Source organism: Parasteatoda tepidariorum, chromosome 2, assembly GCF_982258835.1.
Source record: "Parasteatoda tepidariorum strain Cologne lab strain chromosome 2, Ptep-v5.0, whole genome shotgun sequence".
Taxonomy (NCBI): Eukaryota; Metazoa; Arthropoda; class Arachnida; order Araneae; family Theridiidae; genus Parasteatoda; species Parasteatoda tepidariorum.
The window spans coordinates 47,570,137-47,584,365 of NC_141756.1; the positions used below are offsets into that span (position 1 = coordinate 47,570,137).

At 39.9% G+C, this 14,229-nt stretch overlaps 3 non-coding genes across 3 annotated transcripts; all 3 read left to right on the plus strand.

Annotated features, from left to right (window-relative positions):
- Nucleotides 1–605: 605 nt before the first annotated feature.
- On the plus strand, nt 606–678 carry TRNAI-UAU (transfer RNA isoleucine (anticodon UAU)). The gene has a single exon. It is a non-coding gene; the product is annotated as a tRNA-Ile (tRNA).
- Nucleotides 679–8,378: 7,700 nt separating this feature from the next.
- TRNAI-UAU (transfer RNA isoleucine (anticodon UAU)) lies at nt 8,379–8,451 on the plus strand. The gene has a single exon. It is a non-coding gene; the product is annotated as a tRNA-Ile (tRNA).
- Nucleotides 8,452–10,379: 1,928 nt separating this feature from the next.
- Nucleotides 10,380–10,452, plus strand: TRNAI-UAU (transfer RNA isoleucine (anticodon UAU)). Its single transcript has one exon. It is a non-coding gene; the product is annotated as a tRNA-Ile (tRNA).
- The last annotated feature ends 3,777 nt before the right edge of the window (nt 10,453–14,229 follow it).

The following is a 14,229-nucleotide window of genomic DNA, read 5'->3' on the forward strand; positions in this document are numbered from 1 at the left end:
ATTGAGCCCGGATAGCTCAGTCGGTAGAGCATTAGGCTTTTAGCCTAACGGTCCAGGGTTCGAGTCCCTGTTCGGGCGATCTCTTTTTTTACTTGTATTTTATACTTGGAATATTTTATCTGTCTTCCGCAATCGGGCGATTCTTTCTCTTTCTTGTATTTTATACTTATAATATTTTATCTGTTTATCGGCACTAAAGGATTGAGCCCGGATAGCTCAGTCGGTAGAGCGTTATGCTTTTAACCTAACGAACCAGGGTTCGAGTCCCTGTTCGGGCGATCTCTTATTTTACTTGTATTTTATACTTGGAATATTTTGTCTGCCTTCCATGATCGGGAGATTCTTTCTCTTTCTTCTATTTTATACTTATAATATTTTATCTATTTATCGGCACTAACGGATTGAGCCCGGATAGCTCAGTCGGTAGAGCGTTAGGCTTTTAACCTAACGTTCCAGGCTTCGAGTCCCTGTTCGGGCGATCTCTTTTTTTACTTGTATTTTATACTTGGAATATTTTATCTGTCATCCGCAATCGGGCGATTCTTTCTCTTTCTTCTATTTTACACTTATAATATTTTATCTGTTTATCGGCACAAACGGATTGAGCCCGGATAGTTCAGTCGGTAGAGCGTTAGGCTTATAACTTAACGGTCCAGGGTTCGAGTCCCTGTTCGGGCGATCTCTTTTTATACTTGGAATATTTTTTCTGCCTTCCGCGATCGGGAGATTCTTTCTCTTTCTTCGATTTTATACTTATAATATTTTATCTGTTTATCGGCACTAACGGATTGAGCCCGGATAGCTCAGTCGGTAGAGCGTTAGGCTTTTAACCTAACGGTCCAGGGTTCGAGTCCCTGTTCGGGCGGTCCCTTTTTTTACTTGTATTTTATACTTGGAATAATTTATCTGTCTTCCGCGATCGGGCGATTCTTTCTCTTTCTTCTATTTTATACTTATAATATTTTATCTGTTTATCGGCACTAACGGATTGAGCCCGGATAGCTCAGTCGGTAGAGCGTTAGGCTTTTAACCTAACGTTCCAGGGTTCGAGTCCCTGTTCGGGCGATCTCTTTTTTTACTTGTATTTTATACTTGGAATATTTTTTCTGCCTTCCGCGATCGGGAGATTCTTTCTCTTTCTTCGATTTTATACTTATAATATTTTATCTGTTTATCGGCACTAACGGATTGAGCCCGGATAGCTCAGTCGGTAGAGCGTTAGGCTTTTAACCTAACGGTCCTGGGTTCGAGTCCCTGTTCGGGCGATCCCTTTTTTTACTTGTATTTTATACTTGGAATAATTTATCTGTCTTCCGCGATCGAGCGATTCTTTCTGTTTCTTCTATTTTATACTTATAATATTTTATCTATTTATCGGCACTAACGGATTGAGCCCGGATAGCTCTTTCGGTAGAGCATTAGAATTTTAGCCTAACGGTCCAGGGATCGAGTCTCTGTTCGGGCGATCCCTTTTTTAACTTGTATTTTATACTTGGAAAATTCTATCTGTCTTCCGCGATCGGGCGATTCTTTTTCTTCCTTCTATTTTATACTTATAATATTTTATCTGTTTATCGGCACTAACGGATTGAGCCCGGATAGCTCAGTCGGTAGAGCGTTAGGCTTTTAACCTAACGGTCCAGGGTTCGAGTCCCTGTTCGGGCGATCTCTTTTTTTACTTGTATTTTATACTTGGAATATTTTATGTGTCTTCCGCAATCGGGCGATTCTTTCTCTTTCTTGTATTTTATACTTATAATATTTTATCTGTTTATCGGCACTAAAGGATTGAGCCCGGATAGTTCAGTCGGTAGAGCGTTAGGCTTTTAACCTAACGGTCCAGGGTTCGAGTCCCTGTTCGGGCGATCCATTTTTTTACTTCTATTTTATACTTGGAAAATTCTATCTGTCTTCCGCGATCGGGCGATTCTTTCTCTTTCTTCTATTTTATACTTTTAATATTTTATCTGTTTATCGGAACTAACGGATTGAGCCCGGATAGCTCAGTCGGTAGAGCGTTAGGCTTTTAACCTAACGGTCCAGGGTTCGAGTCCCTGTTCGGGCGATCCCTTTTTTTACTTCTATTTTATACTTGGAAAATTCTATCTGTCTTCCGCGATCGGGCGATTCTTTCTCTTTCTTCTATTTTATACTTATAATATTTTATCTGTTTATCGGCACTAACGGATTGCGCCCGGATAGCTCAGTCGGTAGAGCGTTAGGCTTTTAACCTAACGGTTCAGGGTTCGAGTCCCTGTTCGGGCGATCTCTTTTTTTACTTGTATTTTATACTTGGAATATTTTATCTTTCTTCCGCAATCTGGTGATTCTTTCTCTTTCTTGTATTTTATACTTATAATATTTTATCTGTTTATCGGCACTAAAGGATTGAGCCCGGATAGTTCAGTCGGTAGAGCGATAGGCTTTTAACCTAACGGTCCAGGGTTCGAGTCCCTGTTCGGGCGATCCCTTTTTTTACTTCTATTTTATACTTGGAAAATTCTATCTGTCTTCCGCGATCGGGCGATTCTTTCTCTTTCTTCTATTTTATACTTTTAATATTTTATCTTTTTATCGGAACTAACGCATTGAGCCCGGATAGCTCAGTCGGTAGAGCGTTAGGCTTTTAACCTAACGGTCCAGGGTTCGAGTCCCTGTTCGGGCGATCCCTTTTTTTACTTCTATTTTATACTTGGAAAATTCTATCTGTCTTCCGCGATCGGGCGATTCTTTCTCTTTCTTCTATTTTATACTTATAATATTTTATCTGTTTATCGGTACTAACGGATTGAGCCCGGATAGCTCAGTCGGTAGAGCGTTATGCTTTTAACCTAACGTCCAGGGTTCGAGTCCCTGTTCGGGCGATCTCTTTTTTTACTTGTATTTTATACTTGGAATATTTTGTCTGCCTTCCATGATCGGGAGATTCTTTCTCTTTCTTCTATTTTATACTTATAATATTTTATCTATTTATCGGCACTAACGGATTGAGCCCGGATAGCTCAGTCGGTAGAGCGTTAGGCTTTTAACCTAACGTTCCAGGGTTCGAGTCCCTGTTCGGGCGATCTCTTTTTTTACTTGTATTTTATACTTGGAATATTTTATCTGTCTTCCGCAATCGGGCGATTTTTTCTCTTTCTTCTATTTTACACTTATAATATTTTATCTGTTTATCGGCACAAACGGATTGAGCCCGGATAGTTCAGTCGGTAGAGCGTTAGGCTTATAACTTAACGGTCCAGGGTTCGAGTCCCTAATCGGGCGATCTCTTTTTTTACTTGTATTTTATACTTGGAATATTTTTTCTGCCTTCCGCGATCGGGAGATTCTTTCTCTTTCTTCGATTTTATACTTATAATATTTTATCTGTTTATCGGCACTAACGGATTGAGCCCGGATAGCTCAGTCGGTAGAGCGTTAGGCTTTTAACCTAACGGTCCAGGGTTCGAGTCCCTGATCGGGCGATCCCTTTTTTTACTTGTATTTTATGCTTGGAATAATTTATCTGTCTTCCGCGATCGGGCGATTCTTTCTCTTTCTTCTATTTTATACTTATAATATTTTATCTATTTATCGGCACTAACGGATTGAGCCCGGATAGCTCTTTCGGTAGAGCATTAGAATTTTAGCCTAACGGTCCAGGGATCGAGTCTCTGTTCGGGCGATCCCTTTTTTAACTTGTATTTTATACTTGGAAAATTCTATCTGTCTTCCGCGATCGGGCGATTCTTTCTCTTTCTTCTATTTTATACTTTTAATATTTTATCTTTTTATCGGACCTAACGCATTGAGCCCGGATAGCTCAGTCGGTAGAGCGTTAGGCTTTAAACCTAACGGTCCAGGGTTCGAGTCCCTGTTCGGGCGATCCCTTTTTTTACTTCTATTTTATACTTGGAAAATTCTATCTGTCTTCCGCGATCGGGCGATTCTTTCTCTTTCTTCTATTTTATACTTATAATATTTTATCTGTTTATCGGTACTAACGGATTGAGCCCGGATAGCTCAGTCGGTAGAGCGTTATGCTTTTAACCTAACGGTCCAGGGTTCGAGTCCCTGTTCGGGCGATCTCTTCTTTTACTTGTATTTTATACTTGGAATATTTTGTCCGCCTTCCATGATCGGGAGATTCTTTCTCTTTCTTCTATTTTATACTTATAATATTTTATCTATTTATCGGCACTAACGGATTGAGCCCGGATAGCTCAGTCGGTAGAGCGTTAGGCTTTTAACCTAACGCTCCAGGGTTCGAGTGCCTGTTCGGGCGATCTCTTTTTTTACTTGTATTTTATACTTGGAATATTTTATCTGTCTTCCGCAATCGGGCGATTTTTTCTCTTTCTTCTATTTTACACTTATAATATTTTATCTGTTTATCGGCACTAACGGATTGAGCCCGGATAGCTCAGTCGGTAGAGCGTTAGGCTTTTAACCTAACGGTCCAGGGTTCGAGTCCCTGATCGGGCGATCCCTTTTTTTACTTGTATTTTATGCTTGGAATAATTTATCTGTCTTCCGCGATCGGGCGATTCTTTCTCTTTCTTCTATTTTATACTTATAATATTTTATCTATTTATCGGCACTAACGGATTGAGCCCGGATAGCTCTTTCGGTAGAGCATTAGAATTTTAGCCTAACGGTGCAGGGATCGAGTCTCTGTTCGGGCGATCCCTTTTTTAACTTGTATTTTATACTTGGAATATTTTATGTGTCTTCCGCAATCGGGCGATTCTTTCTCTTTCTTCTATTTATACTTATAATATTTTATCTGTTTATCGGCACTAAAGGATTGAGCCCGGATAGTTCAGTCGGTAGAGCGTTAGGCTTTTAACCTAACGGTCCAGGGTTCGAGTCCCTGTTCGGGCGATCCCTTTTTTTACTTCTATTTTAAACTTGGAAAATTCTATCTGCCTTCCGCGATCGGGAGATTCTTTCTCTTTCTTCTATTTTATACTTATAATATTTTATCTGTTTATCGGTACTAACGGATTGAGCCCGGATAGCTCAGTCGGTAGAGCGTTATGCTTTTAACCTAACGGTCCAGGGTTCGAGTCCCTGTTCGGGCGATCTCTTTTTTTACTTGTATTTTATACTTGGAATATTTTGTCTGCCTTCCATGATCGGGAGATTCTTTCTCTTTCTTCTATTTTATACTTATAATATTTTATCTATTTATCGGTACTAACGGTTTGAGCCCGGATAGCTCTTTCGGTAGAGCATTAGAATTTTAGCCTAACGGTCCAGGGATCGAGTCTCTGTTCGGGCGATCCCTTTTTTAACTTGTATTTTATACTTGGAAAATTCTATCTGTCTTCCGCGATCGGGCGATCCTTTCTCTTCCTTCTATTTTATACTTATAATATTTTATCTGTTTATCGGCACTAACGGATTGAGCCCAGATAGATCAGTCGGTAGAGCGTTAGGCTTTTAACCTAACGGTCCAGGGTTCGAGTCCCTGTTCGGGCGATCTCTTTTTTTACTTGTATTTTATACTTGGAATATTTTATGTGTCTTCCGCAATCGGGCGATTCTTTCTCTTTCTTGTATTTTATACTTATAATATTTTATCTGTTTATCGGCACTAAAGGATTGAGCCCGGATAGTTCAGTCGGTAGCGCGTTAGGCTTTTAACCTAACGGTCCAGGGTTCGAGTCCCTGTTCGGGCGATCCATTTTTTTACTTCTATTTTATACTTGGAAAATTCTATCTGTCTTCCTTGATCGGGCGATTCTTTCTCTTTCTTCTATTTTATACTTTTAATATTTTATCTGTTTATCGGAACTAACGGATTGAGCCCGGATAGTTCAGTCGGTAGAGCGTTAGGCTTTTAACCTAACGGTCCAGGGTTCGAGTCCCTGTTCGGGCGATCCCTTTTTTTACTTCTATTTTATACTTGGAAAATTCTATCTGTCTTCCGCGATCGGGCGATTCTTTCTCTTTCTTCTATTTTATACTTTTAATATTTTATCTTTTTATCGGAACTAACGCATTGAGCCCGGATAGCTCAGTCGGTAGAGCGTTAGGCTTTTAACCTAACGGTCCAGGGTTCGAGTCCCTGTTCGGGCGATCCCTTTTTTTACTTCTATTTTATACTTGGAAAATTCTATCTGTCTTCCGCGATCGGGCGATTCTTTCTCTTTCTTCTATTTTATACTTATAATATTTTATCTGTTTATCGGTACTAACGGATTGAGCCCGGATAGCTCAGTCGGTAGAGCGTTATGCTTTTAACCTAACGGTCCAGGGTTCGAGTCCCTGTTCGGGCGATCTCTTCTTTTACTTGTATTTTATACTTGGAATATTTTGTCTGCCTTCCATGATCGGGAGATTCTTTCTCTTTCTTCTATTTTATACTTATAATATTTTATCTATTTATCGGCACTAACGGATTGAGCCCGGATAGCTCAGTCGGTAGAGCGTTAGGCTTTTAACCTAACGCTCCAGGGTTCGAGTCCCTGTTCGGGCGATCTCTTTTTTTACTTGTATTTTATACTTGGAATATTTTATCTGTCTTCCGCAATCGGGCGATTTTTTCTCTTTCTTCTATTTTACACTTATAATATTTTATCTGTTTATCGGCACAAACGGATTGAGCCCGGATAGTTCAGTCGGTAGAGCGTTAGGCTTATAACTTAACGGTCCAGGGTTCGAGTCCCTAATCGGGCGATCTCTTTTTTTACTTGTATTTTATACTTGGAATATTTTTTCTGCCTTCCGCGATCGGGAGATTCTTTCTCTTTCTTCTATTTTATACTTATAATATTATATCTGTTTATCGGAACGAACGGAATGAGCCCGGATAGCTCAGTCGGTAGAGCGTTAGGATTTTAACCTAACGGTCCAGGGTTCGAGGCCCTGTTCGGGCGATCCATTTTTTTACTTGTATTTTGTACTTGGAATATTTTATCTGTCTTCCGCGATCGGGCGATTATTTTTCTTACTTCTATTTTATACTTATAATATTTTATCTGTTTATCGGCAAAAACGGAATGACCCCGGATAGCTCAGTCGGTTGAGCGTTAGGATTTTAACCTAACGGTACAGGGTTCGAAGCCCTGTTTGGGCGATCCCTTTTTTTACTTGTATTTTGTATTTGGAATATTTTATTTGTCTTCCGCGATCGGGCGTTTATTTTTCTTACTTCTATTTTATACTTATATTATTTTATCTGTTAATCGGCACAAACGGAATGAGCCCGGATAGCTCAGTCGGTAGAGCGTTAGGCTTTTAACCTAACGGTTCAGGGTTCAAGTCCCTGTTCGGGCGATTTCTTTTTATACTTGGAATATTTTATCTGTCTTCCGCGATCGGGCGATTATTTTTCTTTCTTCTATTTTATACTTATAATATTTTATCTGTTTATCGGCACAAACGGAATGAGCCCGGATAGCTCAGTCGGTAGAGCGTTAGATTTTTAACCTAACGGTCCAGGGTTCGAGTCCCTGTTCGGGCGAATCCCTTTTTTACTTGTATTTTATACTTGGAATATTTTATCTGTCTTTCGCGATCGGGTGATTATTTTTTATTCTTCTATTTTATACTTATAATATTTTATCTGTTTATCGGCACAAACGGAATGAGCCCGGTTAGCTCAGTCGCTAGAGCGTTAGGCTTTTAACCTAACTGTCCCGGGTTCGAGTCCCTGTTCGGGCGATTCCTTTTTTCACTTGTATTTTATACTTGGAATATTTTATCTGTCTTCCGCTATCGGGCGATTATTTTTCTTTCTTCTATTTTATACTTATAATATTTTATCTGTTTATCGGCACAAACGGAATGAGCCCAGACAGCTCAGTCGGTAGAGCGTTAGGCTTTTAACCTGACGGGCCAGGGTTCGAGTCCCTGTTTGGGCGATCACTTTTTTCACTTGTATTTTATACTTGGAATATTTTATCTGTCTTCCGCGATCGGGCGATTATTTTTCTTACTTCTATTTTATACTTATAATACTTTATCTGTTTATCTTCACAAACGGAATGAGCCCAGACAGCTCAGTCGGTAGAGCGGTAGACTTTTAACCTGACGGTCCAGGGTTCGAGTCCCTGTTCATTCGATCCCTTTTTTTACTTGTATTTTATACTTGGAATATTTTATCTGTCTTCCGTGATCGGGCGATTATTTTTCTTACTTCTATTTTATACTTATAATATTTTAACTGTTTATCGGCACAAACGGAATGAGCCCGGATAGCTCAGTCAGTAGAGCGTATGGCTTTTTAACCTAACGGTCCAGGGTTCGAGTCCCTGTTCGGGCGATCTCTTTTTTTACTTGTATTTTATACTTGGAATATTTTATCTGTCTTCCGCAATCGGGCGATTCTTTCTCTTTCTTCTATTTTACACTTATAATATTTTATCTGTTTATCGGCACAAACGGATTGAGCCCGGATAGTTCAGTCGGTAGAGCGTTAGGCTTATAACTTAACGGTCCAGTGTTCGAGTCCCTGTTCGGGCGATCTCTTTTTTTACTTGTATTTTATACTTGGAATATTTTTTCTGCCTTCCGCGATCGGGAGATTCTTTCTCTTTCTTCGATTTTATACTTATCATATTTTATCTGTTTATCGGCACTAACGGATTGAGCCCGGATAGCTCAGTCGGTAGAGCGTTAGGCTTTTAACCTAACGGTCCAGGGTTCGAGTCCCTGTTCGGGCGATCTCTTTTTTTACTTGTATTTTATACTTGGAATATTTTATCTGTCTTCCGCAATCGGGCGATTCTTTCTCTTTCTTCTATCTTATACTTATAATATTTTATCTGTTTATCGGCACAAACGGATTGAGCCCGGATAGTTCAGTCGGTAGAGCGATAGGCTTATAACTTAACGGTCCAGGGTTCGAGTCCCTGTTCAGGCGATCTCTTTTTTTACTTGTATTTTATACTTGGAATATTTTTTCTGCCTTCCGCGATCGGGAGATTCTTTCTCTTTCTTCGATTTTATACTTATAATATTTTATCTGTTTATCGGCACTAACGGATTGAGCCCGGTTAGCTCAGTCGGTAGAGCGTTAGGCTTTTAACCTAACGGTCCAGGGTTCGAGTCCCTGTTCGGGCGATCCCTTTTTTTACTTGTATTTTATACTTGGAATAATTTATCTGTCTTCCGCGATCGGGCGATTCTTTCTTTTTTCTTCTATTTTATACTTATAATATTTTATCTATTTATCGGCACTAACGGATTGAGCCCGGATAGCTCTTTCGGTAGAGCATTAGAATTTTAGCCTAACGGTCCAGGGATCGAGTCTCTGTTCGAGCGATCCCTTTTTTAACTTGTATTTTATACTTGGAAAATTCTATCTGTCTTCCGCGATCGGGCGATTCATTCTCTTCCTTCTATTTTATACTTATAATATTTTATCTGTTTATCGGCACTAACGGATTGAGCCCGGATAGCTCAGTCGGTAGAGCGTTAGGCTTTTAACCTAACGGTCCAGGGTTCGAGTCCCTGTTCGGGCGATCTCTTTTTTTACTTGTATTTTATACTTGGAATATTTTATGTGTCTTCCGCAATCGGGCGATTCTTTCTCTTTCTTGTATTTTATACTTATAATATTTTATCTGTTTATCGGCACTAAAGGATTGAGCCCGGATAGTTCAGTCGGTAGAGCGTTAGGCTTTTAACCTAACGGTCCAGTGTTCGAGTCCCTGTTCGGGCGATCCATTTTTTTACTTCTGTTTTATACTTGGAAAATTCTATCTGTCTTCCGCGATCGGGCGATTCTTTCTCTTCCTTCTATTTTATACTTATAATATTTTATCTGTTTATCGGCACTAACGGATTGAGCCCGGATAGCTCAGTCGGTAGAGCATTAGGCTTTTAGCCTAACGGTCCAGGGTTCGAGTCCCTGTTCGGGCGATCTCTTTTTTTACTTGTATTTTATACTTGGAATATTTTATCTGTCTTCCGCAATCGGGCGATTCTTTCTCTTTCTTGTATTTTATACTTATAATATTTTATCTGTTTATCGGCACTAAAGGATTGAGCCCGGATAGCTCAGTCGGTAGAGCGTTATGCTTTTAACCTAACGAACCAGGGTTCGAGTCCCTGTTCGGGCGATCTCTTATTTTACTTGTATTTTATACTTGGAATATTTTGTCTGCCTTCCATGATCGGGAGATTCTTTCTCTTTCTTCTATTTTATACTTATAATATTTTATCTATTTATCGGCACTAACGGATTGAGCCCGGATAGCTCAGTCGGTAGAGCGTTAGGCTTTTAACCTAACGTTCCAGGCTTCGAGTCCCTGTTCGGGCGATCTCTTTTTTTACTTGTATTTTATACTTGGAATATTTTATCTGTCATCCGCAATCGGGCGATTCTTTCTCTTTCTTCTATTTTACACTTATAATATTTTATCTGTTTATCGGCACAAACGGATTGAGCCCGGATAGTTCAGTCGGTAGAGCGTTAGGCTTATAACTTAACGGTCCAGGGTTCGAGTCCCTGTTCGGGCGATCTCTTTTTATACTTGGAATATTTTTTCTGCCTTCCGCGATCGGGAGATTCTTTCTCTTTCTTCGATTTTATACTTATAATATTTTATCTGTTTATCGGCACTAACGGATTGAGCCCGGATAGCTCAGTCGGTAGAGCGTTAGGCTTTTAACCTAACGGTCCAGGGTTCGAGTCCCTGTTCGGGCGGTCCCTTTTTTTACTTGTATTTTATACTTGGAATAATTTATCTGTCTTCCGCGATCGGGCGATTCTTTCTCTTTCTTCTATTTTATACTTATAATATTTTATCTGTTTATCGGCACTAACGGATTGAGCCCGGATAGCTCAGTCGGTAGAGCGTTAGGCTTTTAACCTAACGTTCCAGGGTTCGAGTCCCTGTTCGGGCGATCTCTTTTTTTACTTGTATTTTATACTTGGAATATTTTTTCTGCCTTCCGCGATCGGGAGATTCTTTCTCTTTCTTCGATTTTATACTTATAATATTTTATCTGTTTATCGGCACTAACGGATTGAGCCCGGATAGCTCAGTCGGTAGAGCGTTAGGCTTTTAACCTAACGGTCCTGGGTTCGAGTCCCTGTTCGGGCGATCCCTTTTTTTACTTGTATTTTATACTTGGAATAATTTATCTGTCTTCCGCGATCGAGCGATTCTTTCTGTTTCTTCTATTTTATACTTATAATATTTTATCTATTTATCGGCACTAACGGATTGAGCCCGGATAGCTCTTTCGGTAGAGCATTAGAATTTTAGCCTAACGGTCCAGGGATCGAGTCTCTGTTCGGGCGATCCCTTTTTTAACTTGTATTTTATACTTGGAAAATTCTATCTGTCTTCCGCGATCGGGCGATTCTTTTTCTTCCTTCTATTTTATACTTATAATATTTTATCTGTTTATCGGCACTAACGGATTGAGCCCGGATAGCTCAGTCGGTAGAGCGTTAGGCTTTTAACCTAACGGTCCAGGGTTCGAGTCCCTGTTCGGGCGATCTCTTTTTTTACTTGTATTTTATACTTGGAATATTTTATGTGTCTTCCGCAATCGGGCGATTCTTTCTCTTTCTTGTATTTTATACTTATAATATTTTATCTGTTTATCGGCACTAAAGGATTGAGCCCGGATAGTTCAGTCGGTAGAGCGTTAGGCTTTTAACCTAACGGTCCAGGGTTCGAGTCCCTGTTCGGGCGATCCATTTTTTTACTTCTATTTTATACTTGGAAAATTCTATCTGTCTTCCGCGATCGGGCGATTCTTTCTCTTTCTTCTATTTTATACTTTTAATATTTTATCTGTTTATCGGAACTAACGGATTGAGCCCGGATAGCTCAGTCGGTAGAGCGTTAGGCTTTTAACCTAACGGTCCAGGGTTCGAGTCCCTGTTCGGGCGATCCCTTTTTTTACTTCTATTTTATACTTGGAAAATTCTATCTGTCTTCCGCGATCGGGCGATTCTTTCTCTTTCTTCTATTTTATACTTATAATATTTTATCTGTTTATCGGCACTAACGGATTGCGCCCGGATAGCTCAGTCGGTAGAGCGTTAGGCTTTTAACCTAACGGTTCAGGGTTCGAGTCCCTGTTCGGGCGATCTCTTTTTTTACTTGTATTTTATACTTGGAATATTTTATCTTTCTTCCGCAATCTGGTGATTCTTTCTCTTTCTTGTATTTTATACTTATAATATTTTATCTGTTTATCGGCACTAAAGGATTGAGCCCGGATAGTTCAGTCGGTAGAGCGATAGGCTTTTAACCTAACGGTCCAGGGTTCGAGTCCCTGTTCGGGCGATCCCTTTTTTTACTTCTATTTTATACTTGGAAAATTCTATCTGTCTTCCGCGATCGGGCGATTCTTTCTCTTTCTTCTATTTTATACTTTTAATATTTTATCTTTTTATCGGAACTAACGCATTGAGCCCGGATAGCTCAGTCGGTAGAGCGTTAGGCTTTTAACCTAACGGTCCAGGGTTCGAGTCCCTGTTCGGGCGATCCCTTTTTTTACTTCTATTTTATACTTGGAAAATTCTATCTGTCTTCCGCGATCGGGCGATTCTTTCTCTTTCTTCTATTTTATACTTATAATATTTTATCTGTTTATCGGTACTAACGGATTGAGCCCGGATAGCTCAGTCGGTAGAGCGTTATGCTTTTAACCTAACGTCCAGGGTTCGAGTCCCTGTTCGGGCGATCTCTTTTTTTACTTGTATTTTATACTTGGAATATTTTGTCTGCCTTCCATGATCGGGAGATTCTTTCTCTTTCTTCTATTTTATACTTATAATATTTTATCTATTTATCGGCACTAACGGATTGAGCCCGGATAGCTCAGTCGGTAGAGCGTTAGGCTTTTAACCTAACGTTCCAGGGTTCGAGTCCCTGTTCGGGCGATCTCTTTTTTTACTTGTATTTTATACTTGGAATATTTTATCTGTCTTCCGCAATCGGGCGATTTTTTCTCTTTCTTCTATTTTACACTTATAATATTTTATCTGTTTATCGGCAGAAACGGATTGAGCCCGGATAGTTCAGTCGGTTGAGCGTTAGGCTTATAACTTAACGGTCCAGGGTTCGAGTCCCTAATCGGGCGATCTCTTTTTTTACTTGTATTTTATACTTGGAATATTTTTTCTGCCTTCCGCGATCGGGAGATTCTTTCTCTTTCTTCGATTTTATACTTATAATATTTTATCTGTTTATCGGCACTAACGGATTGAGCCCGGATAGCTCAGTCGGTAGAGCGTTAGGCTTTTAACCTAACGGTCCAGGGTTCGAGTCCCTGATCGGGCGATCCCTTTTTTTACTTGTATTTTATGCTTGGAATAATTTATCTGTCTTCCGCGATCGGGCGATTCTTTCTCTTTCTTCTATTTTATACTTATAATATTTTATCTATTTATCGGCACTAACGGATTGAGCCCGGATAGCTCTTTCGGTAGAGCATTAGAATTTTAGCCTAACGGTCCAGGGATCGAGTCTCTGTTCGGGCGATCCCTTTTTTAACTTGTATTTTATACTTGGAAAATTCTATCTGTCTTCCGCGATCGGGCGATTCTTTCTCTTTCTTCTATTTTATACTTTTAATATTTTATCTTTTTATCGGAACTAACGCATTGAGCCCGGATAGCTCAGTCGGTAGAGCGTTAGGCTTTAAACCTAACGGTCCAGGGTTCGAGTCCCTGTTCGGGCGATCCCTTTTTTTACTTCTATTTTATACTTGGAAAATTCTATCTGTCTTCCGCGATCGGGCGATTCTTTCTCTTTCTTCTATTTTATACTTATAATATTTTATCTGTTTATCGGTACTAACGGATTGAGCCCGGATAGCTCAGTCGGTAGAGCGTTATGCTTTTAACCTAACGGTCCAGGGTTCGAGTCCCTGTTCGGGCGATCTCTTCTTTTACTTGTATTTTATACTTGGAATATTTTGTCCGCCTTCCATGATCGGGAGATTCTTTCTCTTTCTTCTATTTTATACTTATAATATTTTATCTATTTATCGGCACTAACGGATTGAGCCCGGATAGCTCAGTCGGTAGAGCGTTAGGCTTTTACCCTAACGCTCCAGGGTTCGAGTGCCTGTTCGGGCGATCCATTTTTTTACTTCTGTTTTATACTTGGAAAATTCTATCTGTCTTCCGCGATCGGGCGATTCTTTCTCTTCCTTCTATTTTATACTTATAATATTTTATCTGTTTATCGGCACTAACGGATTGAGCCCGGATAGCTCAGTCGGTAGAGCATTAGGCTTTTAGCCTAACGGTCCAGGGTTCGAGTCCCT